Source organism: Carcharodon carcharias, chromosome 9 (assembly GCF_017639515.1).
Source record: "Carcharodon carcharias isolate sCarCar2 chromosome 9, sCarCar2.pri, whole genome shotgun sequence".
In the NCBI taxonomy this organism is placed as follows: Eukaryota; Metazoa; Chordata; class Chondrichthyes; order Lamniformes; family Lamnidae; genus Carcharodon; species Carcharodon carcharias.
Window position 1 is genome coordinate 72,349,770 of NC_054475.1, and position 23,163 is coordinate 72,372,932.

Genomic DNA, 23,163 nt, shown 5'->3' on the forward strand with positions numbered 1-23,163 from the left:
GCACACCCCGACTGCACACCCCGACTGCACACCCCGACTGCACACACCGACTGCACACACCGACTGCACACACCGACTGTACACACCGACTGCACACACCGACTGCACACCACAACTGTTCACCCTGACTGCACACCCCGACTGCAAACTCTGACTGTCCACGCCGCCTGCACATCCTGACTGCTCACAGCGACCGCCAACCCCAACTGCTCAACCTGAAGGCACAAACTGACTGCTTATCCTGACTGCACAGCCCGACTGCTAACCCTGACTGCACACCCTGACTGCTCACCCCGATTGCACACACCGATTGCACACCCCGATTGCACACCGTGACTACACAGCACGACCGCCCCCCCCGACTGCTCACCCTGACGTCACACCCTGACTGCTCACGCCAACTGCATGCCACAGCGGCACCCCCAGACTGCACACACTTCCAGCACACCCTGACTGCTCTCACTGACTGCACACCATGGCTTCACACACTGACTGCATACTCCGACTGCACACCCCGACTGCACACCCCGACTGCGCACCCCGACTGCGCACCCCGACTGCGCGCACCGACTGCAGACCCCGACTGCAGACCCCGACTGCAGACCCCGACTGCAGACCCCAACTGCGCAACCTAACTGCAGGACCCGGCGGCACACCCCGACTGCACACCCCGACTGCACAACCCGACTGCAAACCCTGACTGCACACGCCGACTGCACATCCTGACTGCACACGCCGACTGCACATCCTGACTGCTCACACCGACCTCCCACCCCAACTGCTCAACCCGAAGGCACAACCTGACTGCTCACCCTGACTGCACATCCTGACAGCACACCCTGAATGCACACCCCGACTGCTAACCCTGACTGCACACACCGACTTTAAACCCCGACTGTACACCCTGACTGCACACCCTGACTTCTCACCCTGACTGCACACCCCGACTGCTCATACCGACTGCAGACACTGACTGCACACCCCGACTGCTCACCCTGACATCACACTGACTGCTCTCCCAGACTGCACATCCCGACTGCACACCCCGACTGCACACCCCGACTGCACACCCCGACTGCTCACCCTGACATCACACTGACTGCTCTCCCAGACTGCCCACCACGACTGCACAACCTAACAGCACAACCTAACAGCACAACCTAACTGCACAACCTAACAGTACAACCTGACTTCTCGCCCTGACTTCTCGCCCTGACTTCTCGCCCTGACTTCTCGCCCTGACTTCTCGCCCTGACTTCTCGCCCTGACTTCTCGCCCTGACTTCTCGCCCTGACTTCACACCCTGACTTCACACCCTGACTTCTCACCCTGACTGCACACCCTGACTGCACACCCCGACTGCACACCCCGACTGCACACCCCGACTGCACACCCCGACTGCACACCCCGACTTCACACACCGACTGCTCATACAGACTGCACACCCTGACTGCACACCCCGACTGCTCATACAGACTGCACACCCTGACTGCACATCCCGACTGCTCACCCTGACGTCACACCCTTACTGCTTACCCTGACTGCACACCCTGAGTGCACACCCTGACTTCTCACCCTACTGCACACCCCGACTGCTCTCACTGACTGCACACCACGGCTGCCCACTCTGACTGCACACACCGACTGCACACACCGACTGCACAAACCGACTGCACACACCGACTGCACACACCGACTGCACACACCGACTGCACAAACCGACTGCACACACCGACTGCACACACCGACTGCACACACCGACTGCACACACCGACTGCACACACCGACTGCACACACCGACTGCACACACCGACTGCACACACCGACTGCACACACCGAATGCACACACCGACTGCACACACCGACTGCACATGCCAACTGCACGCCACAGCGGCACCCCCAGACTGCATACACTTCCAGCACACCCCGACTGCTCATACCAACTGCAGACACTGACTGCACACCCCGACTGCTCACCCTGACATCACACCCTGACATCACACCACGACTGCTCACACTGACTGCTCTCCCTGACTGCACACCACAGCTGCACACCCCGGCTGTGCAACCCGACTGCAGACCCCCAACTGCAGACCCCGACTGCACACCACGACTGCTCACCCTGACTGCACACACCGACTGCAAACGCCGCCTGCACATCCTGACTGCTCACAGCGACCGCCCACCCCAACTGCTCAACCTGAAGGCACAAACTGACTGCTTATCCTGACTGCACACCCCGACTGCTAACCCTGACTGCACAACCCGACTGTAAACCCCGACTGTACACCCTGACTGCACACCCTGACTGCACACCCCAATTGCACACCCCGATTGCACACCCCGATTGCACACCGTGACTACACAGCACGACCGCCCACCCCGACTGCTCACCCTGACGTCACACCCTGACTGCTCACGCCAACTGCACGCCATAGCGGCACCCCCAGACTGCACACACTTCCGGCACACCCTGACTGCTCTCACTGTCTGCACACCATGGCTTCACACACTGACTGCATACCCCGACTGCACACCCCGACTGCACACCCCGACTGCATACCCCAACTGCACACCCCGACTGCACACCCCGACTGCACACCCCGACTGCACACCCCGACTGCACACCCCGACTGCACACCCCAACTGAGCTCCCCGACTGCGCACCGTAACTGCAGTACCCGACGGCACACCCCGTCTGCACACCCCGTCTGCACTCCCCGACTGCACTCCCCGACTGCACACACTGACTGCACACACCGACTGCACACACCGACTGCACACACCGACTGCACACACCGACTGCACACACCGACTGCACACCATGGCTTCACACCCTGACTGCGCACACTGACTGAACACCCTGACTGCGCACCCTGACTGCGCACCCCGACTGCGCACCCCGATTGCACACCCCGACTTCAGACCCCGACTTCAGACCCCAACTGCAGACCCCGATTGCACACCCCGACTGCAGATCCCGACTGCGCACCCCGACTGCGCACCCCGACTGCGCATCCCGACTGCACACTCTGACTGCACACTCCGACTGCACACTCCGACTGCACACTCCGACTGCACACTCCGACTGCACTCTCCGACTGCACTCCCCGACTGCTCACCCTGACTGCGCACCCCGACTGCACACTCCGACTGCACACTCCGACTGCACACTCCGACTGCACACTCCGACTGCACTCCCCGACTGCACACCCCGACTGCTCACCCCGACTGCTCACCCCGACTGCTCACACCGACTGCACACCCCGACTGCACACCCCGACTGCACACCCCGACCGCACACACCGACCGCACACACCGACCGCACACACTGACCGCACACCCCGACTGCACACACCGACTGCACACACCGACTGCACACACCGACTGCACACAACGACTGCTCACCCTGACTGCACACCCTGACTGCAAACTCTGACTGCACACGCCGCCTGCACATCCTGACTGCTCACAGCGACCGCCCACCCCAGCTGCTCAACCTGAAGGCACAAACTGACTGCTTATCCTGACTGCACACCCCGACTGCTAACCCTGACTGCACAACCCGACTGTAAACCCCGACTGTACACCCTGACGTCACACCCTGACTGCTCACGCCAACTGCATGCCACAGCGGCACCCCCAGACTGCACACACTTCCAGCACACCCTGACTGCTCTCACTGACTGCACACCATGGCTTCACACACTGACTGCATACCCCGACTGCACACCCCGACTGCACACCCCGACTGCACACCCCGACTGCACACCCCAACTGCACTCCCCGACTGCACTCCCCGACTGCACTCCCCGACTGCGCACCGTAACTGCAGTACCCGACGGCACATCCCGTCTGCACACACCGACTGCACACACCGACTGCACACACCAACTGCACACACCAACTGCACACACCGACTGCACACCATGGCTTCACACACTGACTGCGCACACTGACTGAACACCCTGACTGCGCACCCTGACTGCGCACCCTGACTGCGCACCCCGACTGCGCACCCCGATTGCACACCCCGATTGTACACCCCGACTTCAGACCCCAACTGCAGACCCCGATTGCACACCCTGACTGCAGACCCCGACTGCAGACTCCAACTGCGCAACGTAACTGCAGGACCCGGCGGCACACCCCGACTGCACACCCCGACTGCTCAACCCGAAGGCACAACCTGACTGCTCACCCTGACTGCACATCCTGACTGCTCACCCTGACATCACACCACGACTGCTCACACTGACTGCTCTCCCTGACTGCACACCCCGACTGCACACCCCGACTGCTAACTCTGACTGCACACCCCGTCTGCACACATCGGCTGTGCAACCCGATTGCGCACCCTGACTGCGCTCCCCGACTGCGCACCGTAACTGCAGTACCCGACGGTACACCCCGTCTGCACACCCCGTCTGCACACCCCGACTGCACACCCCGAGTGCACACCCCGAGTGCACACCCCGAGTGCACACCCCGAGTGCACACACCGACTGCACACACCGACTGCACACACCGACTGCACACACCGACTGCACACCATGGCTTCACACCCTGACTGCGCACACTGACTGAACACCCTGACTGCGCACCCTGACTGCGCACCCCGATTGCACACCCCGATTGCACACCCCGATTGCAGACACCAACTGCAGACCCCGATTGCAGACCCCGACTGCAGACCCCGACTGCAGACCCCGACTGCAGACCCCGACTGCAGACCCCGACTGCAGACCCCGACTGCAGACCCCGACTGCAGACCCCGACTGCAGACCCCAACTGCAGACCCCAACTGCGCAACGTAACTGCAGGACCCGGCGGCACACCCCGACTGCACACCCCGACTGCTCAACCCGAAGGCACAACCTGACTGCTCACCCTGACTGCACATCCTGACGGCACACCCTGAATGCACACCCCGACTGCTAACACCGACTGCTAACACCGACTGCTAACACCGACTGCTAACACTGACTGCTAACACCGACTGTAAACCCCGACTGTACACCCTGACTGCACACCCTGACTTCTCACCCTGATTGCACACCCCGACTGCTCATACCGACTGCAGACACTGACTGCACACCCCGACTGCTCACCCTGACATCACACCCTGACATCACACCACGACTGCTCACACTGACTGCTCTCCCTGGCTGCACACCACAGCTGCACACCCCGGCTGTGCAACCCGACTGCAGACCCCCAACTGCAGACCCCGACTGCACACCACGACTGCTCACCCTGACTGCACACCCCGACTGCAAACTCTGACTGCACACGCCGCCTGCACATCCTGACTGCTCACAGCGACTGCCCACCCCAACTGCTCAACCTGAAGGCACAAACTGACTGCTTATCCTGACTGCACACCCCGACTGCTAACCCTGACTGCACAACCCGACTGTAAACCCCGACTGTACACCCTGACTGCACACCCTGACTGCACACCCCGATTGCACACCCCGATTGCACACCGTGACTACACAGCACGACCGCCCACCCCGACTGCTCACCCTGACGTCACACCCTGACTGCTCACGCCAACTGCACGCCACAGCGGCACCCCCAGACTGCACACACTTCCAGCACACCCTGACTGCTCTCACTGACTGCACACCATGGCTTCACAAACTGACTGCATACCCCGACTGCATACCCCGACTGCACACCCCGACTGCACACCCCGACTGCACACCCCGACTGCACACCCCGACAGCACACCCCGACTGCACACCCCGACTGCACACCCCGACTGCACACCCCGACTGCACACCCCAACTGCACACCCCAACTGCGCTCCCCGACTGCGCACCGTAACTGCAGTACCCGACGGCACACCCCGTCTGCACTCCCCGACTGCACACCCCAACTGCTCACCCTGACGGCACACCCTGACTGCAAACTCTGACTGCACACGCCGACTGCACATCCTGACTGCTCACACTGACCGCCCACCCCAACTGCTCAACCAGAAGGCATAAACTGACTGCTCACCCTGACTGCACACCCCGACTGCTAACTCTGACTGCACACACCGACTGTAAACCCCGACTGTACACCCTGACTGCACATCCTGATGGCACACCATGAATGCACACCCCGACTGCTAACCCTGACCGCACACATCGACTGTAAACCCCGACTGTACACCCTGACTGCACACCCTGACTTCTCACCCTGACTGCACACCCCGACTGCTCATACCGACTGCAGACACTGACTGCACACCCCAACTGCTCACACTGACGTCACACCACGACTGCTCACACTGACTGCTCTCCCTGATTGCGCACCACGACTGCACAACCTAACAGCACAACCTAACTGCACAACATGACTTCTCGCCCTGACTTCTCACCCTAACCTCTCACCCTAACTTCTCACCCTGACTGCACATCCCGACTGCTCACCCTGACGTCACACCCTTACTGGTTACCCTGACTGCACACCCTGAGCGCACACCCTGACTTCTCACCCTACTGCACACCCCGACTGCTCTCACTGAATGCACACACCGACTGCACACACCGACTGCACACACCGACTGCACACGCCGACTGCACACGCCGACTGCACACGCCGACTGCACACGCCGACTGCACCCGCCGACTGCACCCGCCGACTGCACACGCCGACTGCACACGCCGACTGCACACACCGACTGCACACACCGACAGCACACACCGCCTGCACACACCGCCTGCACACCATGGCTTCACACCCTGACTGCGCACACTGACTGAACACCCCGACTGCGCACCCCGACTGCGCACCCCGACTGCGCACCCCGACTGCGCACCCCGACTGCGCACCCCGACTGCGCACCCCGACTGCGCACCCCGACTGCAGACCCCGACTGCAGACCCCGACTGCACACCCCGACTGCAGACCCCGACTGCAGACCCCGACTGCAGACACTGACTGCGCAACGTAACTGCAGTACCCGACTGCGCACCCCGACTGCGCACCCCGACTGCAGACCCCGACTGCAGACCCCGACTGCACACCCCGACTGCAGACCCCGACTGCAGACCCCGACTGCAGACACCGACTGCGCAACGTAACTGCAGTACCCGACGGCACACCCCGACTGCACACCACAACTGCTCACCACGACGGCCCACCCCGACTGCAAACTCTGACTGCACACCCCGACTGCAAACTCTGACTGCACACGCCGCCTGCACATCCTGACTGCTCACACCGACCGCCCACCCCAACCTCTCAACCTGAAGGCACAAACTGACTGCTCATCCTGACTGCACACCCTGACTGCTAACCCTGACTGCACAACCCGACTGTAAACCCCGACTGTACACCCTGACTGCACACCCCGATTGCACACCGTGACTGCACAGCACGACCGCCCACCCCGACTGCTCACCCTGACGTCACACCCTGACTGCTCAGACCGACTGCAAGCCACGGCTGCACCTCCGGACTGCACACACTTCCAGCACACCCTGACTGCTCTCACTGACTGCACACACCTACTGCACAAACCTATTACACACCCCGACTGCACACCATGGCTTCACACACTGACTGCGCACCCTGACTGCACACCCCGGCTGTGCAACGCGACTGCAGGCCCCAACTGCAGACCCCGACTGCACGCCATAACTGCAGTACCCGACGGCACACCCCGACTGCACACCCCGACTGCTCACCCCGACTGCGCACCCTGACGGCACACCCTGACTGCAAACTCTGACTGCACACGCTGACTGCACATCCTGACTGCTCACACCGACCTCCCACCCCAGCTGCTCAACCTGAAGGCGCAACCTGACTGCTCACCCTGACTGCACATCCTGACGGCACACCCTGACTGCACATCCCGATTGCACACACTGACTGCACACCCAGACTGCTAACCCTGACTGCACACCCGACTGTTCACTCTAACTGCACTCCACAACTGCAAAACCCGACTGCTCACCCTGACTGCTAAACCTGACTGCATACCCAAACTGTACACCCTGACTGCAAACCCTGACTGCTCACGCTGATTGCACTCCTTGACTGCTCACCACGACTGCACAACACTACTTCACACCCCGACTGCTCACCCATCTATACACCCCAACATCACATCTCCCTGCAAACCCTAACTGCATACACCAAATGCACACCCAGACAGCACACCATGACTGCACACCCCAACTGCACACCCCAACTGCACACCCCAACTGCACACCCAGATTGCACACCCTGATGGCAGACCCCGAAAGCACACCCCGACTGCATAATCTAACTGCACACCCTGACTTCTCACCCTGACTGCACACCCCGACTGCACACCCCGACTGCTCATACCGACTGCTCATACCGACTGCACACCCTGACTGCACACCCTGATGGCACACCCTGATGTCACACCTTTACTGCTCACATTGACTGCACAATCCGACTGCTCACCCTGACGTCACACCCTGACTGCTCACGCCGACTGCAAACCACGGCTGCACCCCCTGACTGCACACACTTCCTACACATCCTGACTGCTCTCACTGATTGCACACCACAGCTGCACACTCTGACTGCACACTCTGACTGCACACTCTGACTGCACACTCTGACTGCACACTCTGACTGCACACTCCGACTGCACAAACCGACTACACACCCCGACTGCACACCCTGACTGCACACACCGGCTGTGCAAACCAATTGCACACCCCGACTGCAGACACTGACTGCGCAACGTACCTGCAGTACCCAACGGCACACCCCAACTGCACACCCCAACTGCTCACCCTGACGGCACACCCTGACTGCTCACACCGACTGCACATCCTGACTGCTCACACCGACCGTCCACCCCAACTGCTCAACCTGAAGGCACAACCTGACTGCTCACCCTGACTGCACATCCTGACGGCACACCCTGAATGCACACCCCGACTGCTGACCCTGACTGCACACACTGACTGTAAACCCCGACTGTACACCCCGACTGCACACCCTGACATCACACCACGACTGCTCACATTGACTGCTCTCCCTGACTGCACACCACGACTGCACACCACGACTGCACAACCTAACTGCACAAATTAACTGCACACCCTGACTTCTCACCCTGACTTCTCACCCTGACTTCTCACCCTCACTGCACACCCTCACTGCACACCCTCACTGCACACCCTCACTGCACACCCTCACTGCACACCCTCACTGCACACCCTCACTGCACACCCTGACTGCACACCCTGACTGCACACCCTGACTGCACACCCTGACTTCTCACCCTACTGCACACTCCGACTGCTCTCACTGACTGCACACCACGGCTGTCCACTCTGACTGCACACACCGACTGCACACACCCTGACTGCACACACCTTGACTGCACACACCTTGACTGCACACACCCTGACTGCACACACCCTGACTGCACACACCCTGACTGCACACACCCTGACTGCACACACCGACTGCACACACCGACTGCACACACTGACTGCACACACTGACTGCACACACCGACTACACAAACCCACTGCACACACCCTGACTGCACACACCGACTGCACACCCCGACTTCACAACCCGACTGCACACCACGGCTGTGCAACCCAATTGCTCACCCCGACTGCACACCGACTGCTCACCGTGACGGCACACCCTGACTGCTCACCCTGACTGCAAACTCTGACTGCACATGACGACTGCACATCCTGACTGCTCACACAGGTCGCCAACCCCAACTGCTCAACCTGAAGGCACAAACTGACTGCTCATCCTGACTGCACATCCTGACGTCACACCCCAACTGCTAAACCTGACGGCACACCCCAACTACTCACCCTAACTGCACACCCCAACAACTCATCCTGAGGGCACACCCCGACTGCTCACCCCGACTGCACACCCTGACTGCTCACCCTGACTGCTCACCCTGACTGCAAACTCTGACTGCACATCCTGACTGCTCACACAGATCGCCCACCCCAAATGCTCAACCTGAAGGCACAAACTGACTGCTCACCCCGACTGCTAAAACTGACTGCACACCCCGACTGCACACCCCAACAGCTCACCCTGACGGCACAGCCTGACTGCTCACCCCGACTGCACACCCCGACCGCTCACCCTGACGGCATACCCTGACTGCTCACCCTGACTGCTCAACCTGATGGCACGCCCTGAATGCTCACTCTGACTGTACACCCAGACTGCTAACCTCACTGCACACCCAGACTGTACACCCTGACTGCACTCCCCAACTGCCCATCCCGACTGTACGCCCTGACTGCACACCCCGACTGCTCACCCTAACTGCACAGCCCGACTGCTAAATCTGACTGCATACCCAAACTGTACACCCTGACTGCAAACCCTGACTGCTCATGCTGATTGCACTCGTAGTCTGCTCACCACGACTGCACACCCTGACATCACACCATGACTGCTCACACTGACTGCTCTCCCTGACTGCACACCACGACTGCACAACCTAACTGCACAACCTAACTGCACAACCTAACTGCACAACCTAACTGCACACCCTGACTTCTCACCCTGACTTCTCACCCTGACTGCACACCCTGACTGCTCATACAGACTGCACACCCTGACTGCACATCCCGACTGCTCACCCTGACGTCACACCCTTACTGCTTACCCTTACTGCTTACCCTGACTGCACACCCTGACTTCTCACCCTACTGCACACGCCGAATGCTCTCACTGACTGCACACCACGGCTGCCCACTCTGACTGCACACAGCGACTGCACACAGCGACTGCACACAGCGACTGCACACAGCGACTGCACACAGCGACTGCACACATCGACTGCACACAACGACTGCACACACTGACTGCACACACCGACTGCACACACCAACTGCACACACCGACTGCACAAACTGACAGCACAAACCGACTGCATAAACTGACTGCACAAACCGACTGCACACACCCACTGCACACACCGACTGCACACCATGGCTTCACACCGTGACTGCACACCCCGACTGCACACCCCGACTGCACACCCCGACTGCACACCCCGACTGCACACCCCGACTGCACACCCCGACTGCACACCCCGACTGCACACCCCGACTGCACACCCCGACTGCACACCCCGACTGCACACCCCGACTAGCAGACCCCGACTAGCAGACCCCCACTGCGCACTGTAACTGCAGTACCCGAGGGCACACCCCGACTGCTCACCCCGACTGCACACCCCAACTGCTCACTGTGACGGCACACCCTGACTGCTCACCCCGACTGCACACCCTGACTGCTCACCCTGACTGCAAACTCTGACTTCACACGTCGACTGCACATCCTGACTGCTCACACCGATAGCCCCTCCCCCAACTGCTCAACCTGACAGCTCACCCTGACTGCTCACCCTGACTGCACATTCTGACTGCACACCCCGACTGCTAAAACTGACTGCACACCCCGACTGCTCACCCCGACTGCACACCCCAACAGCTCACCCCAACAGCTCACCCTGACTGCACACCCTGACGGCATACCCTGACTGCTCACCCTGACTGGTCAACCTGATGGCACACCCTGAATGCTCACTCTGACTGCACACCCAGACTGCTAACCTCACTGCACACCCCGACTGTACACCCCGACTGCACTCCCCAACTGCTCACCCCGACTGCTCACCCCTAAGTGCACACCCCGACTGCTAAACCTGACTGCATACACAAACTGTACACCCCGACTGCAAACCCTGACTGCTCACGCTGATTGCACACCCCGACTGCTCATACCGACTGCACACACTGACTGCACACCCCGACTGCTCATACCGACTGCACACACTGACTGCACACCCCGACTGCTCACCCTGACGTCACACCCTTACTGCTAACCCTGACTGCACACATTGACTGCACACCTTGACTGCACACCCTGACTTCTCACCCTGACTGCACACTCCGACTGCTCACCCTGACGTCACACCCTGACTGCTCACGCCGACTGCAAACCACGGCTGCACCCCCGACTGCACACACTTCCTGCATACCCTGACTGCTCTCACTGACTGCACACCATGGCTTCACACTCTGACTGCAAACACCGACTGCACAAACCAACTGCACAACCCGACTGCACAGCATGGCTTCACACCCCGACTGCGCAACCCGACTGTGCACCCCGACTGCAACACCCCGGCTGTGCATCCCGATTGCACACCCCGACTGCAGACCCCGACTGCGCAAAGTAACTGCAGTACCCGACTGCACACCCCGACTGCTCACCCCAACTGCACACGCCAACTGCACATCTTGACTGCTCACACCGACCGCCCACCCCAACTGCTCAACCTGAAGGCACAACCTGACTGCTCACCCTGACTGCTAACACTGACTGCACACCCCGATTTCACACCCTGACTGCACACCACGACCGCCCACTCCGACTGCTCACCCTGACGGCACTTCCCAACTGCTAAACCTGACTGCATACCCAGACTGTACACCCTGACTGCAAACACTGACTGCTCACGCTGATTGCACTCCTTGACTGCTCACCACGACTGCACAACACTACTTCACACCCCGACTGCTCACCCATCTATACACCCCAACATCACATCTCCCTGAAAATCCTAACTGCATACACCGAATGCACACCCAGACTGCACACCCCGACTGCACACCCCGACTGCACACCCAGATTGCACACCCTGACTGCACACCTCCACTGCACACCCTGACTGCAAACCACGACCGCCCACTCCAACTGCTCACCCTGACTGCACATCCAGACTGCACACCCTGACTGCTAACACTGACTGCACACACCGACTGTAAACCCCGACTGTACACCCCGACTGCACACCCTGACTTCTCACCCTGACTAGACACCCCGACTGCTCATACCGACTACAGACCCTGACTGCACACCCCGACTGCTCACCCTGTCTGAACACACCGGCTGCTCACACTGACTGCTCTCCCTGACTGCTCTCCTTGACTGCACACCACGGCTGCACAAACCAACTGCACACCCCGACTGCACACCCCGACTGCACACCCCGACTGCACACCCCGAAAGCACACCCCGACTGCACACCCCGACTGCACACCCCGACTGCACAACCCGACTGCACACCCCGACTGCACACCCCGACTGTGCAACCCGATTTCACACCCTGACTGCAGAACCCGACTGCGCACCGTAACTGAAGTATCCGACGGCACACCCCGTCTGCGCTCCCCGACTGCTCACCGACTGCACACACCGACCGCAGATCCTGACTGCTCACACCGACCGCCCACCCCGACTGCTCAAACTGAAGGCACAACCTGACTGCTCACCCTGACTGCTAACACTGACTGCTCACGCTGATTGCACTCCTTGACTGCTCACTGCACAACACTACTTCACACCCCAACTGCTCACCCATCTATACACCCCAACATCACATCTCCCTGCAAACCCTAACTGCATACACCGAATGCACACCCCGACTGCACACCCCGACTGCACACCCCGACTGCACACCCTGACTGCACACCCTGACTGCACACCCTGACTGCACACCCTGACTGCACACCCTGACTGCACACCCTGACTGCAAACCACGACCGCCCACTCCAACTGCTCACCCTGACGGCACATCCAGACTGCACACCCTGACTGCTAACACTGACTGCACACACCGACTGTAAACCCCGACTGTACACCCTGACTGCACACCCTGACTTCTCACCCTGACTAGACACCCTGACTGCTCATACCGACTACAGACCCTGACTGCACACCCCGACTGCTCACACTGACATCACACTGACTTCTCACCCTGACTGCACATACCGACAGCACACCCTGACTGCACACCCTTGCTGCTCACCCTTGCTGCTCACCCTGACTGCACACCCTGACTGCACACCCTGACTGCATACCCTGACTGCACACCCTGACTGCACACCCTGACTTCTCTCCCTGACTGCAGACCCCGACTGCACACCCTGACTGCACACCCTGACTGCACACCCTGACTGCACACCCTGACTGCACACCCCGACTGCACACCCTGACTGCACACCCTGACTGCACACCCTGACTGCTCACCCTGACTGCTCACCCTGACTGCTCACCCTGACTGCACACTCCGACTGCTCACCCTGACGCCATACCCTGACTGCTCACACCGACTGCAAACCACGGCTGCATCCCCTGACTGCACACACTTCCTGCACACCCTGACTGCTCTCACTGACTGCACACCATGGCTGCACACTCTGACTGCACCCACCGACTGCACAAACCGACTACACACCCCGACTGCACACCATGGCTTCACACCCCGACTGCGCACCCCTACTGTGCAACCCAATTGCACACCCCTACTGTGCAACCCGATCGCACACCCCGACTGCAGACCCCAACTGCGCAACCTAACTGCAGTACCCGACGGCACACCCCGACTGCTCACCCCGAATGCACACCCTGACTGCTCACCCTGACTGCTCACCCTGACAGCACCCACTGACTGCAAACTCTGAGTGCACACGCTGACTGCACATCCTGACTGCTCACACCGACCACCCACCCCAGCTGCTCAACCTGAAGGCACAAACTGACTGCTCATCCTGACTGCACACTCCGACTGCTAACCCTGACTGCACACCCCGACTGTAAACCCTGACTGTACACCCTGACTGCACACACCGATTGCACACCCTGACTGCACACACCGATTGCACACCCTGACTGCACACCAGGACCGCCCACTCCAACTGCTCACCCTGACAGCACACCCAGACTGCTAACCCTGACTGCACACCCCGACTGTATACCCTGACTGCTCGCCCTGACTTCTCATACCGACTGCAGACCCTGACTGCAGACCCTGACTGCAGACCCTGACTGCAGACCCTGACTGCAGACCCTGACTGCAGACCCTGACTGCAGACCCTGACTGCAAACCCTGACTGCAAACCCTGACTGCAAACCCTGACTGCACAGCCTGACTGCACACCCTGACTGCACACCCTGACTGCTCACCCTGACTGCTCACCCTGACTGCACACCCTGACTGCTCACCCCGACTGCTCACCCTGACTGCACACTCCGACTGCTCACCCTGACGCCACACCTTGACTGCTCACACCGACTGCAAACCACGGCTGCATCCCCTGACTGCACACACTTCCTGCACACCCTGACTGCTCTCACTGACTGCACACCATGGCTGCACACTCTGACTGCACCCACCGACTGCACAAACCGACTACACACCCCGACTGCACACCATGGCTTCACACCCCGACTGCGCACCCCTACTGTGCAACCCAATTGCACACCCCTACTGTGCAACCCGATCGCACACCCCGACTGCAGACCCCAACTGCGCAACCTAACTGCAGTACCCGACGGCACACCCCGACTGCTCACCCCGACTGCACACCCTGACTGCTCACCCTGACAGCACCCACTGACTGCAAACTCTGAGTGCCACGCTGACTGCACATCCTGACTGCTCACACCGACCACCCACCCCAGCTGCTCAACCTGAAGGCACAAACTGACTGCTCATCCTGACTGCACACTCCGACTGCTAACCCTGACTGCACATCCCGACTGTAAACCCTGACTGTACACCCTGACTGCACACACCGATTGCACACCCTGACTGCACACACCGATTGCACACCCTGACTGCACACCAGGACCGCCCACTCCAACTGCTCACCCTGACAGCACACCCAGACTGCTAACCCTGACTGCACACCCCGACTGTATACCCTGACTGCTCGCCCTGACTTCTCATACCGACTGCAGACCCTGACTGCAGACCCTGACTGCACACCCCGACTGCAAACTCTGACTGCACACGCTGACTGCACATCCTGACTGCTCACACCGACCACCCACCCCAGCTGCTCAACCTGAAGGCACAAACTGACTGCTCATCCTGACTGCACACTCCGACTGCTAACCCTGACTGCACACCCCGACTGTAAACCCTGACTGTACACCCTGACTGCACACACCGATTGCACACCCTGACTGCACACCAGGACCGCCCACTCCAACTGCTCACCCTGACAGCACACCCAGACTGCTAACCCTGACTGCACACCCCGACTGTATACCCTGACTGCTCGCCCTGACTTCTCATACTGACTGCAGACCCTGACTGCAGACCCTGACTGCAGACCCTGACTGCAGACCCTGACTGCAGACCCTGACTGCAGACCCTGACTGCAAACCCTGACTGCACACCCTGACTGCACACCCTGACTGCACAGCCTGACTGCATACCCTGACTGCAGACCCCGACTGCACACCCTGACTTCTCACCCTGACTACACACGACTGCTCACCCTGACATCACACCCTGACTGCTCACCACGACTGCACTCCCCGACTGCACTCCCCGACTGCACTCCCCGACTGCACTCCCCGACTGCACTCCCCGACTGCACTCCCCGACTGCACACCCCGACTGCACACCCCGACTGCACACCCCGACTGCACACCCCGACTGCACTCCCCGACTGCACACCCCGACTGTGCAACCCGATTGCACACCCCGACTGCAGACCCCGACTGCGCAACGTAACTGCAGTACCCGACGGCACACCCCGACTGCTCATCCCGACTGCACACCCCGACTGCTCACCCTGACAGCACCCCCTGACTGCAAACTCTGACTGCAAACTCTGACTGCACACGCTGACTGCACATCCTGACTGCTCACACCGACCGTCCACCCCAGCTGCTCAACCTGAAGGCACAAACTGACTGCTCATCCTGACTGCACACCCCGACTGCTAACCCTGACTGCACACCCTGACTGTAAACCCTGACTGTACACCCTGACTGCACACCCCGATTTCACACCACTGCACACCACGACCGCCCACTCCGACTGCTCACCCTGACAGCACACCCAGACTGCTAACCCTGACTGCACACCCCGACTGTACACCCTGACTGCTCGCCCTGACTTCTCGTACCGACTGCAGACCCTGACTGCAGACCCTGACTGCAGACCCTGACTGCAGACCCTGACTGCAGACCCTGACTGCAAACCCTGACTGCACATCCTGACTGCACACCCTGACTGCACACCCTGACAGCATACCCCGACTGCTAACCCCGACTGCTAACCCTGACTTCTCACCCTGACTACACATGACTGCTCACTCTGACATCACACCCTGACTGCTCACTCCGACTGAACACCCCGACTGCTCACCCTGACAGCACCCCCTGACTGCAAACTCTGACTGCACACGCCGACTGCACGCCCCGACTGCACACCCAGATTGCACACCCTAACTGCACGCCCCGACTGCACGCCCCGACTGCACACCCAGATTGCACACCCTAACTGCACGCCCCGACTGCACGCCCCGACTGCACGCCCCGACTGCACACCCTGACGGCACATCCAGACTGCACACCCTGACTGCTAACACTGACTGCACACACCGACTGTAAACCCCGACTGTAAACCCTGACTGCACACCCTGACTTCTCACCCTGTCTAGACACTCCGACTGCTCATACCGACTACAGACCCTGACTGCACACCCCGACTGCTCACCCTGTCTGCACACCCCGACTGCTCACCCTGACTGCTCTCCCTGACTGCTCTCCCTGACTGCACACCATGGCTGCACAAACCAACAGCACACCCCAACTGCACACCCCGAAAGCACACCCCGAAATCACACCCCGACTGCACAACCTAACTGCACACCCTGACTTCTCACCCTGACTTCTCGCCCTGACTTCTCGCCCTGACTTCTCGCCCTGACTTCTCGCCCTGACTTCTCGCCCTGACTTCTCGCCCTGACTTCTCGCCCTGACTTCTCGCCCTGACTTCTCGCCCTGACATCTCGCCCTGACATCTCGCCCTGACTTCTCACCCTGACTTCTCACCCTGACTTCTCACCCTCACTGCACACCCTGACTGCACACCCTGACTTCTCACCCTGACTGCACACCCTGACTGCACACCCTGACTTCTCACCCTGACTGCACACCCTGACTGCACACCCTGACTGCACACCCTGACTTCTCACCCTGACTGCACACCCTGACTGCAGACCCTGACTTCTCACCCTGACTGCACATTCCGACAGCACACCATGACTGCACACCCTGACTGCACACCCTGACTGCACACCCTGACTGCACACCCCGACTGCTCACCCTGACTTCTCACCCTGACTGAACACCAGGACCGCCCACTCCAACTGCTCACCCTGACAGCACACCCAGACTGCTAACCCTGACTGCACACCCCGACTGTATACCCTGACTGCTCGCCCTGACTTCTCATACCGACTGCAGACCCTGACTGCAGACCCTGACTGCACACCCCGACTGCAAACTCTGACTGCACACGCTGACTGCACATCCTGACTGCTCACACCGACCACCCACCCCAGCTGCTCAACCTGAAGGCACAAACTGACTGCTCATCCTGACTGCACACTCCGACTGCTAACCCTGACTGCACACCCCGACTGTAAACCCTGACTGTACACCCTGACTGCACACACCGATTGCACACCCTGACTGCACACACCGATTGCACACCCTGACTGCACACCAGGACCGCCCACTCCAACTGCTCACCCTGACAGCACACCCAGACTGCTAACCCTGACTGCACACCCCGACTGTATACCCTGACTGCTCGCCCTGACTTCTCATACTGACTGCAGACCCTGACTGCAGACCCTGACTGCAGACCCTGACTGCAAACCCTGACTGCAAACCCTGACTGCAAACCGTGACTGCAAACCCTGACTGCACACCCTGACTGCACAGCCTGACTGCATACCCTGACTGCAGACCCCGACTGCACACCCTGACTTCTCACCCTGACTACACACGACTGCTCACCCTGACATCACACCCTGACTGCTCACCACGACTGCACTCCCCGACTGCACTCCCCGACTGCACACCCCGACTGCACTCCCCGACTGCACACCCCGACTGTGCAACCCGATTGCACACCCCGACTGCAGACCCCGACTGCGCAACGTAACTGCAGTACCCGACGGCACACCCCGACTGCTCATCCCGACTGCACACCCCGACTGCTCACCCTGACAGCACCCCCTGACTGCAAACTCTGACTGCACACGCTGACTGCACATCCTGACTGCTCACACCGACCGTCCACCCCAGCTGCTCAACCTGAAGGCACAAACTGACTGCTCATCCTGACTGCACACCCCGACTGCTAACCCTGACTGCACACCCTGACTGTAAACCCTGACTGTACACCCTGACTGCACACCCCGATTTCACACCACTGCACACCACGACCGCCCACTCCGACTGCTCACCCTGACAGCACACCCAGACTGCTAACCCTGACTGCACACCCCGACTGTACACCCTGACTGCTCGCCCTGACTTCTCGTACTGACTGCAGACCCTGACTGCAGACCCTGACTGCAGACCCTGACTGCAGACCCTGACTGCAAACCCTGACTGCACACCCTGACTGCACACCCTGACAGCATACCCCGACTGCAGACCCCGACTGCTAACCCCGACTGCTAACCCTGACTTCTCACCCTGACTACACATGACTGCTCACTCTGACATCACACCCTGACTGCTCACTCCGACTGAACACCCCGACTGCTCACCCTGACAGCACCCCCTGACTGCAAACTCTGACTGCACACGCCGACTGCACGCCCCGACTGCACACCCAGATTGCACACCCTAACTGCACGCCCCGACTGCACGCCCCGACTGCACACCCAGATTGCATACCCTAACTGCATGCCCCGACTGCACGCCCCGACTGCACGCCCCGACTGCACACCCAGATTGCATACCCTGAATGCAAACCACGACCGCCCACTCCGACTGTTCACCCTGACGGCACATCCAGACTGCACACCCTGACTGCTAACACTGACTGCACACACCGACTGTAAACCCCGACTGTAAACCCTGACTGCACACCCTGACTTCTCACCCTGTCTAGACACTCCGACTGCTCATACCGACTACAGACCCTGACTGCACACCCCGACTGCTCACCCTGTCTGCACACCCCGACTGCTCACCCTGACTGCTCTCCCTGACTGCTCTCCCTGACTGCACACCACGGCTGCACAAACCAACAGCACACCCCAACTGCACACCCCGAAAGCACACCCCGAAATCACACCCCGACTGCACAACCTAACTGCACACCCTGACTTCTCACCCTGACTTCTCGCCCTGACTTCTCACCCTGACTTCTCGCCCTGACTTCTCGCCCTGACTTCTCGCCCTGACTTCTCGCCCTGACTTCTCGCCCTGACTTCTCGCCCTGACTTCTCGCCCTGACTTCTCGCCCTGACTTCTCGCCCTGACTTCTCGCCCTGACTTCTCGCCCTGACATCTCGCCCTGACTTCTCACCCTGACTTCTCACCCTGACTTCTCACCCTGACTTCTCACCCTCACTGCACACCCTGACTGCACACCCTGACTTCTCACCCTGACTGCACACCCTGACTGCACACCCTGACTTCTCACCCTGACTGCACACCCTGACTGCACACCCTGACTGCACACCCTGACTTCTCACCCTGACTGCACACCCTGACTGCACACCCTGACTTCTCACCCTGACTGCACATTCCGACAGCACACCATGACTGCACACCCTGACTGCACACCCTGACTGCACACCCTGACTGCACACCCTGACTGCACACCCTGACTGCACACCCCGACTGCTCACCCTGACTTCTCACCCTGACTGCACATACCGACAGCACACCCTGACTGCACACCCTTGCTGCTCACCCTGACTGCACACCCTGACTGCACACCCCGACTGCTCACCCTGACTTCTCACCCTGACTGCACATACCGACAGCACACCCTGACTGCACACCCTTGCTGCTCACCCTGACTGCACACCCTGACTGCACACCCTGACTGCTCACCCTGACTGCACACCCTGACTGCACACCCTGACTGCACACCCTGACTGCACACCCTGACTGCACACCCTGACTGCACACCCTGACTGCACACCCTGACTGCTCACCCTGACTGCTCACCCCGACTGCACACTCCGACTGCTCACCCTGACGTCACACCCTGTCAGCTCACACCGACTGCAAACCACGGCTGCATCCCCTGACTGCACACACTTCCTGCACACCCTGACTGCTCTCACTGACTTCAAACCACGGCTGCATCCCCTGACTGCACACACTTCCTGCACACCCTGACTGCTCTCACTGACTGCACACCATGGCTGCACACTCTGACTGCACCCACCGACTGCACAAACCGACTACACACCCCGACTGCTCACCATGGCTTCACACCCCGACTGCGCACCCCTACTGTGCAACCCAATTGCACACCCCTACTGTGCAACCCGATCGCACACCCCGACTGCAGACCCCAACTGCGCAACCTAACTGCAGTACCCGACGGCACACCCCGACTGCTCACCCCGACTGCACACCCTGACTGCTCACCCTGACTGCTCACCCTGACAGCACCCACTGACTGCAAACTCTGAGTGCACACGCTGACTGCACATCCTGACTGCTCACACCGACCACCCACCCCAGCTGCTCAACCTGAAGGCACAAACTGACTGCTCATCCTGACTGCACACTCCGACTGCTAACCCTGACTGCACACCCCGACTGTAAACCCTGACTGTACACCCTGACTACACACACCGATTGCACACCCTCTGCACACACCGACTGCACACCCTGACTGCACACCAGGACCGCCCACTCCAACTGCTCACCCTGACAGCACACCCAGACTGCTAACCCTGACTGCACACCCCGACTGTATACCCTGACTGCTCGCCCTGACTTCTCATACCGACTGCAGACCCTGACTGCAGACCCTGACTGCAGACCCTGACTGCAGACCCTGACTGCAGACCCTGACTGCAGACCCTGACTGCAGACCCTGACTGCAGACCCTGACTGCAAACCCTGACTGCAAACCCTGACTGCAAACCCTGACTGCACACCCTGACTGCACAGCCTGACTGCACACCCTGACTGCTCACCCTGACTGCTCACCCTGACTGCTCACCCTGACTGCTCACCCCGACTGCTCACCCTGACTGCACACTCCGACTGCTCACCCTGACGCCACACCCTGACTGCTCACACCGACTGCAAACCACGGCTGCATCCCCTGACTGCACACACCTCCTGCACACCCTGACTGCTCTCGCTGACTGCACACCATGGCTGCACACTCTGACTGCACCCACCGACTGCACAAACTGACTACACACCCCGACTGCACACCATGGCTTCACACCCCAACTGCGCATCCCTACTGTGCAACCCAATTGCACACCCCTACTGTGCAACCCGATCGCACACCCCGACTGCAGTCCCCAACTGCGCAACCTAACTGCAGTACCCGACGGCACACCCCGACTGCTCACCCCGACTGCACACCCTGACTGCTCACCCTGACAGCACCCACTGACTGCAAACTCTGAGTGCCACGCTGACTGCACATCCTGACTGCTCACACCGACCACCCACCCCAGCTGCTCAACCTGAAGGCACAAACTGACTGCTCATCCTGATTGCACACCCTGACTGCTAACCCTGACAGCACACCCAGACTGCTAACCCTGACTGCACACCCCGACTGTATACCCTGACTGCTCGCCCTGACTTCTCATACCGACTGCAGACCCTGACTGCAGACCCTGACTGCAGACCCTGACTGCAGACCCTGACTGCAGACCCTGACTGCAGACCCTGACTGCAGACCCGGACTGCAGACCCTGACTGCAAACCGTGACTGCAAACCCTGACTGCACACCCTGACTGCACAGCCTGACTGCAGACCCCGACTGCAGACCCCGACTGCACACCCTGACTTCTCACCCTGACTACACACGACTGCTCACCCTGACATCACACCCTGACTGCTCACCACGACTGCACTCCCCGACTGCACTCCCCGACTGCACTCCCCGACTGCACTCCCCGACTGCACTCCCCGACTGCACTCCCCGACTGCACTCCCCGACTGCACACCCCGACTGTGCAACCCGATTGCACACCCCGACTGCAGACCCCGACTGCGCAACGTAACTGCAGTACCCGACGGCACACCCCGACTGCTCATCCCGACTGCACACCCCGACTGCTCACCCTGACAGC